This window comes from Anser brachyrhynchus, assembly GCF_964034855.1.
Source record: "Anser brachyrhynchus genome assembly, chromosome: Z".
Taxonomy (NCBI): domain Eukaryota; kingdom Metazoa; phylum Chordata; class Aves; order Anseriformes; family Anatidae; genus Anser; species Anser brachyrhynchus.
In genome coordinates this window covers 62,893,069-62,901,421 of record NC_137697.1, presented here as the reverse complement: position 1 = coordinate 62,901,421, position 8,353 = coordinate 62,893,069, and positions in this window count along the sequence as shown.

Here is an 8,353-nt window from a genome sequence, read left to right as displayed (position 1 = left end):
AAAATATGCAAAAGTTAAGGAGACTTCACAAACTCCCTATGCAGCCTGTTCCAGTGCCCTTTCTCTTCTCTTCTCTTCTCTTCTCTTCTCTTCTCTTCTCTTCTCTTCTCTTCTCTTCTCTTCTCTTCTCTTCTCTCTCTTCTCTCTCTCTTCTCTTCTTCTCTCTCTTCTCTTCTCTTCTCTTCTCTTCCTTCTCTTCACTATCTCTTCTCTTCTCTATCTCTTCTCTCCTCTCTTCTCTTCTCTCCTTCCCTTCCCTTCCTTCCCTTCCCTTCCCTTCCCTTCCCAACCCTTCCCTTCCCTTCCCCTTCCCTACCCTTACCCTTCCCTTCCCTTCCCTTCCCTTCCCTTCCCTTCCAACCTTCCCTTCCCATCCCATCCCTTCCCTTCCCTACCCTTCCCTTCCCATCCCCTCCCTTCCCTTCCCATCCCTTCCCTCCCTCCCCTTCCCTCCCCTCCCCTCCCCTCCCCCTCCCCTCCCCTCCCCTCCCCTCCCCTCCCCTCCCCTCCCCTCCCCTCCCCCTCCCCCTCCCCTCCCCTCCCCTCCCCTCCCCTCCCCTCCCCTCCCCTCCCTCCCCTCCCCCTCCCCCTCCCCTCCCCTCCCTCCCCCCCTCCCCTCCCCTCCCCTCCCCTCCCCTCCCCCTCCCCTCCCCTCCCCTCCCCTCCCCTCCCCTCCCCTCCCCTCCCCTCCCCTCCCCTCCCCTCCCCTCCCCTCCCCTCCCCTCCCCTCCCCTCCCCTCCCCTCCCCTCCCTCCCCTCCCCTCCCCTCCCCTCCCCTCCCCTCCCCTCCCCTCCCTCCCCTCCCCTCCCCTCCTCCCCTCCCCTCCCTCCCCTCCCCTCCCCTCCCCTCCCCTCCCCTCCCCTCCCCTCCCCTCCCCTCCCCTCCCCTCCCCTCCCCTCCCCTCCCCCTCCCCTCCCCTCCCTCCCTCCCCTCCCCTCCCCTCCCCTCCCCTCCCCTCCCCTCCCCTCCCCTCCCCTCCCCTCCCTCCCCCCTCCCCTCCCCTCCCCTCCCCTCCCCTCCCCTCCCCCTCCCCTCCCCTCCCCTCCCCTCCCCTCCCCTCCCCTCCCCTCCCCTCCCCTCCCCTCCCCTCCCCTCCCCTCCCCCTCCCCTCCCCTCCCCTCCCCTCCCCTCCCCTCCCCTCCCTCCCTCCCCTCCCCTCACCCTCCCCCTCCCCTCCCTCCCCTCCCCTCCCCTCCCCTCCCCTCCCCTCCCTCCCTCCCCTCCCCTCCCCTCCCCTCCCCTCCCCTCCCCTCCCCTCCCCTCCCCTCCCCTCCCCTCCCCTCCCCTCCCCTCCCCTCCCCTCCCCTCCCCTCCCCTTCCCTTCCCTTCCCTTCCCTTCCCTTCCCTTCCCTTCCCTTCCCTTCCCTTCCCTTCCCTTCCCTTCCCTTCCCTTCCCTTCCCTTCCTCATGAAACTGGCTGCTCGTGGCTTGGACTGGCATACGCTTTGTTGGGTTAAAACTGGCTGGATGGCCGGGCCCAAAGAGTTGTGGTGAATGGAGCCAAATCCAGTTGGAAGCCGGTTACTAGTGGAGTCCCCCAGGGCTCAGTGCTGGGGCCGGTCCTCTTTAATATCTTTATCGATGACCTGGATGAGGGGATCGAGTGTACCCTCAGTAAGTTTGCAGATGACACCAAGTTAGGTGCGTGTGTCAATCTGCTCGAGGGAAGGAAGGCTCTGCAGGAGGATCTGGATAGGCTGGACCGATGGGCTGAGGTCAACTGCATGAAGTTCAACAAGGCCAAGTGCCGGGTCCTGCACCTGGGGTGTAACAACCCCAAGCAGCGCTACAGGCTGGGAGATGAGTGGTTGGAAAGCTGCCTGGCAGAGAAGGACCTGGGAATACTGGTTGATAGGCAGCTGAATATGAGCCAGCAGTGTGCTCAGGTGGCCTAGAAGGCCAAGAGCATCCTGGCTTGCATAAGAAGCAGTGTGGCCAGCAGGTCTAGGGAGGTGATTGTCCCCATGTACTCGGCTCTGGTGAGGCCGCACCTCGAGTGCTGTGTTCAGTTTTGGGCCCCTCGCTACAAGAAGGACATGGAGGTGCTTGAGAGAGTCCAGAGAAAGGCAACGAAGCTGGTGAGGGGTCTGGAGAACAAGTCTTACGAGGAGTGGCTGAGGGAGCTGGGGTTGTTTAGCCTAGAGAAGAGGCTCAGGGGTGACCTTATTGTTCTCTATAGGTACCTTAAAGGAGGCTGTAGAGAGGTGGGGGTTGGTCTATTCTCCCACGTGCCTGGTGACAGGATGAGGGGGAATGGGCTAAAGTTGCGCCAGGGGAGGTTTAGGCTGGATGTTAGGAAGAACTTCTTTACTGAAAGGGTTGTTAGGCATTGGAATGGACTGCCCAGGGAAGTGGTTGAGTCGCCATCCCTGGAGGTTTTTAAAAGATGTTTAGATGTAGCCCTTAGTGATATGGTTTAGTGGAGGTCTTGTTAGTGTTAGGACAGAGATTGGACTAGATGATCTTGGAGGTCTCTTCCAACCTAGATGATTCTGTGATTCTGTGATGATTGTTAAGTCTTGAACGATAGCTGCCCTATGAGTCTGACAACCTATCAGGACTGTGAGCCATGCCCTGCACATGCTCCTGAACCACCTGAGGGGCACCAGGTCCCATGTTTCAGACAAGAAAAAAAAAAAAAAAAAAAGAATTTGGGCATCAGGGTTATACTTATACTTACAGGTAAGTTTAACCAACAATGGAAATAACATGCTTGCGATTTTACAGAAACAGATCCATTAAACAAAATTAGTGATATATAACTAAGATTGGGCAAAATCTAAAGCAAGCTAGGCAATAGTTTAAGCTGATGAACCAACTTACAGTTATCCAGCACAACAGAGTTTCTCTGACATCTGCCAGAACCAATGAAATTTTCCTGGCAGAAAGATCCCATTGCACAATAGAACCATTTCTAATTTAGATACTTTGCACAGGAATGTCCACCTGGAGACGTAAATGTTGGTCTTTCACAAGTGGGCTACTTGTTCACTGTTTACTGGTTTACTCTGTGTTTGTCTCATCCCTGTCACATTGAAGGGTGTTTCTGCAACAAAGTAAAGACGTACTACTTAAAACCAGCAAAAGTAGTTCAGAATCAAAAAAAAAAAAAAAAAAAAAGTAGTTGATAACATCTTGACAAATCTGTTTTCATATAGACCTCATAATTGCTTAGCAATTGGTAATATTTAGTTCTCTCATGTGTGCTTGTTAATCAGATACGGTTTTATAGGATTAATGATCTAAAATCCTTTGTAAAAGTAGTTGATTAATAATTAGAAAGTTGATAAGTATAGTAAAATTGAAAAAAGGACAAATATTTTCTGTGACTGTCAGGTGAAAATTCTATAAAATATAGTCTTTATACAGCTATTTTTCATAACATTGCTATGTGGAGTTGTATTTGTTAAGTGATATATCAAATTAAGCACTGGGAACAATTTTAATCTCTAAATTAGTCTCCAGAAATCAATTGTGGGTGCTCAATATTCAGAATTTAAATTTATCTGATTTAGAAAGAAATATCATAAATACTTTTGAATGTATGATCATAATTCTTCCCATCAGAATCTTTGCATAAATGTTTGCAAAGTGACTAGTATTTCATTTTTTCCATAGACCAAAAAGTCTTCAACTGTGTAAGAATTCCCCAGAAAAAGGGAAAAGTACAAGAAAAATATATTTTATTAGCTGTTACATACAAACAGAAGTATTTTACAGTTTGGTAATTTTTCTGAAACATCTAAAAAATTAAAAACATTTTTGACATAAGGATGATGGTTTCAAAATTTATTTATTTATTTTTTTTTTCTGAAGCAAAGTAAGGGAAATTTTGATATTATAGGTGATTCCTTTTTTTCTTTTTGGTGAACTATATTTGGCAGTGAGAATACAGTATTTCACCATTATATCATTGTCTTGACATCAGATTGTTCACCTTTGCAAACACATATCTTTGCTTTTGATGCATCCATCTGTTGTTTTACCAAGGCCTCTTTCTTTCAGATGACTCACCTTTAATTTGACTGTTATTTTCAGGGTATCTACTATTTGTTATTTTTAAATCATAGGCTTGAACCTTTTCTGGAGTGGAGTTTTATCTGCAAATTAGTATCCTTCTCATCTCAATAACCTGTTCACTGTGATATGGAACATGAAATTCAGCCCAGCTCTCATTTTCTCTATCCTGCTTTGGCATCCCTACCACCCGCAGATATATATTTTCCATCAGTTGACAACTTCTCAGGAAAAGTGCACAAAGTGTTCCTTGAACCCTGCTGAACTGTTGCCTGCTGTTCAGCCAAGTCCCTGCTGGGGCTATCTCAACAGTGAATCAATTGTACGCTCACTAAGTGATGGCAGGCTATGCTCTCAATTTACATGTTGTATTTGCTGATCTTCAAAGCAGTCTTAATGGCTTTGCCATTCACCAGCTGCAATAAAACCTGTCTTGCTGGCAGACAGTAACACCTGCAGACCCTTACTTTTCTATAACTTTTTGCCTTTAATATTTTTGGCACATGCATGTCAACACGTGTAAGCAGAGGTGATGACTGTGTTTCAGCACTGACACAGAGTAAGACCTTCGTACAGAAGAGGCAACCATTTAGCAGGAGGACGTAAACTATCCAGACCAGTTCATCCTTAGAATTTTATATATTTCTCAGAATATCAACCTGATTCTGTTGTCCAAGACCATGACTGATAAATATTAGACACTAAGAACTTAAACATGGAGTATGGGCTGCTATGCATAACAAGCTAAATGCATTTGTCTGTAAAATTTAAAAGTTTGTTGTGATCTGCGTACATGCACTTTGCTATCCAAAATTTAGCTGAGGAGAGTTAAATTTCAAGAACAAACTACTCAGCTAAGTTATAAGAGAACATTTATACTTAAAGTATAAGAGCCCCTTCTCTTCAGGACCATATACCTACAAGTATACGTTATACCTGTTCAAAGTAAACAGACTGCTAACTTCCACTGGACATGTTGGCAGGCTGGGAGAACCCCATAATTCCCTGGGGGGTCTGTACACAGAAGAGCTGGGGAGTGGAGAGAGTGAGGTGGGGGGTGGGTGAGTTCTCCTTCCAAATATCACATTTCTTCAGTTTAATTCTCAGCACTATATATCTACAGGTTCCCATGTGTTTTGCCAAAGACGCCTGTGTAGTATTTCGGTCTTTTTCCACCAAGTCTTTATGTCTGTCTACTTACAAAGATTAGTTATGCACTGAAGGTTTTGGGCTGCTTCCAGACTGTGGCAAGCGCTGCATGTCCAGTTACAATGTCTTGATGCAAGTCATTTATTAAACTGTCAAAATTGGCTAAACACCAAATGCTGACTCAAATGCTGGATATTTTAGCAAGGTGTTTATAAGCTCTTGGTTTTGAGAACAGACAGAAAAAGAGACATTTGAGAATATGAATGTGATGAAAAATGCAGATAATTAGTATCAAGGCAGTAACGTAGGCATGACTTCAGTCACTAACAAAAAAATAACATGGAACTTTGTAAATAACAGCACTAGTCAAATTGAGGGGAGCTTCACTGAAAATATGTCTGTGGTTTTGTAAATGGTGGTTGGAGGCAGGCTATTCCCTGTTCACTTTGTTTTATGAGTAGTCAAGGATCTTAGTTATAATTTTCAGCTTTTGAACAGTCTTCTTATCATGAACAATAACTCTCAATTCCATTTCTTCGTATTTCAAAATCCTAAATTCTCCACGAACTGTTCTGAATGAAGAATAAAGGCAGAGTTTGGTAAGCAAGTGGACCTTGACCTGTCTGCATGCATGTTTGATAAGTTTAGAGAAGGTCCTTGTCTTTGGAAATGATTCATTGAATAATTGAACTAATACAAAAAACACCTGAAACTTATTCAACAAAAGAAGTATGTGAACTGTAAAATTCATTAGGAAACTTACACGAGCAAAAACCTTTGTGCATATGAGATAGAGTTGTGCACTTTGCTGTGGTAAAAGAAAAAAAGTATGTTTTACTTTTTCTCAAAAATCTCTTGCCACCTTAAAATTTCTAGGTTAGAAAATCAATTTATTTACTGTTAAAAACAAACAAAAAAAACAACTTTGAAAGCATATATCAGAAAGAAAAATGCTTTTAAATTCCCATATTATATACTTGACATCAATATCTTAGACCATCCTTTAGCCAGTAATCAACCTGTGAACATTATAACTACCACGGATTTCAGTTGCAAACTGAGGATAAACACTTCTATGTGGTGAGAAGAAGTGAGAAGTCTCTATCTCTATGAGAAGTCTCTTCTCATAGAGAAGTCTCTATCTCTATGACAGCTTGAGTAGTGCATTTTCTAGGTGAAGTAACCTTCACACTTGGCACATCAGAACAGAGAAATAGAAGTGGGAAAATGATGTTTTAATTTTTTCTTTTTAGAATACCAAAAAGCAAACACCTCAGTAAAGAAATATATTATCTTTGAGGGGATTTGCAATCAGCAGTTAATTGCTGTTTGAAGGGATTGATCAAATTGTTTTTTTTGTTTGTTTGTTTCCATGTTATTGTTGTTCTTTTAATTTTCATCATCTGAAAACTTAGGTCTCTGCATTTCCTCTCTTTATAAAACTGCAAACAACTTAATGTTCTGAAAGCTGTAGGAGGAAGCTTAAATGCCAAATGAGGTGGAAGTGTTTGATGTTCATTCCAGGAACTTAAGCTACTGGCAATATTCCTCCAAATTTGTAGCTAAACACTTATGTGAAGTTTCTAATATAAGTGAAAGCAGCATACATTTCAACTATATTCAGATTAAATAAGAAGGGCAAATGTATTTACTGAAAAGCTAGTATGAACTAAAGCTTTAACCATATTAGAAAGGTAAAATGCCATGATGGAGACTGCATCTTTTTCCTTAAGACAACTGCTTAACCTAGTGTTACCTACTTGAAGAAACAACTTATAGTTTATAACTTATAATAAAAATAAGGGATGCCTTGGACTTAATAGACATATAATACAAAAGTTGCTGAGGATGAGAATAGGAATTTTGGTATGGTTTTTTTTGTTTGTTTGTTTAAATTTTCAAACCTTACATTTAAGAGAGATAAGAATAACGGAAGGACAACCAATAACTTGGACAGTATGACAACGTGTCACAGAAGAAACAGATGTTTCTAAAATGTTGCCCCCCAAAATGAAGTGAGTCCAAAAAAAAAAAAGCCAAAAATCCATACCTACTTTCCCAAAGTGACATATGAAGTGTCAGAAGAGTGAAAGAGAAATAATACATGAACAAATGCAAAGTATCGCTAAACTAGTTTAGTTGGCTCTGCAATTTTATTGGGAAATTTTAAGAATGTTTTTGCAATACTCTCTTCCAAAGTGGTTGAACTAGAGAAATCTAAGCAAGCTGTTATGTATTAAGTGATCCTGTACATCTGTTGGGATAGTTTTTCTAAGCAGCAGATGTGATTCATAAACATTAATAGAGACTGAAGCAGACAACAGAGGTGGGAAAAAAAAGAAAAAAAAGTAAGTAATTCTGGAGTAATTCTGAATTTACTCCAATAGACCTCAGGAATAATTATACAGAACGAAGTATACCAAGGTTTGTATGAAATTGTAGCAAGAACAATCTTATTCCCAGAAATAACCATATAAATATAGTTAAAGCAACATTTTTTTATCAAAGGTATGCTCTTGTAATTTGTCCTTTGGACTTTCTCTCTCTCTCTCTCTCTCTTTTTCTTTTTCCTTATATGCTTCAGATATGCAGATTATGCATTGGTCCTTAACAAATCCTCCGACAAAAAGTGTACAAAATTGTCTTGATAAGCTAAAATATCTTTTTAGATAAAGTTTTTAGATAAAGTTTACCACTGTAGTGGTACCTATACTCTCACAGCAAGTTCATCTTTAACAGGAAAATGGTGAGCTTTTACTGCCAAGTGATTGGCAAGTGATTGTGACTGCCATTTCTGAAAAACTCTGGAGAGAGCATGTGACAGTAAGCACTTCTCTCAGTATTTCTAGGGTTGGGTTATAATGACCTAATGTTGTCTTGTTAAGACAACCTTACTTTAAGTGCTTTCCTAACTTGTTTCAAACATATAATTTATATTGAATTTAACTAAGTTACATCTTCATGCTGAACTGTTTGGTTGTTAAATATGTCACTACTTCTGTAGTTAAAGCTAAAAGTAAAAGAAAGTAAAAGTGGTCAGAGTGCTAGCTGCAATAACATGAACTTTTTTTTTTTTTTAATATTATGTAAACAGGGATTAGACATGTTCTATTCAAATGCTTTCTATATTAGATATATTTCTGCTGTCCCCCCCACCCTCTGCATTAACAGGATGGTTGAAAGCTC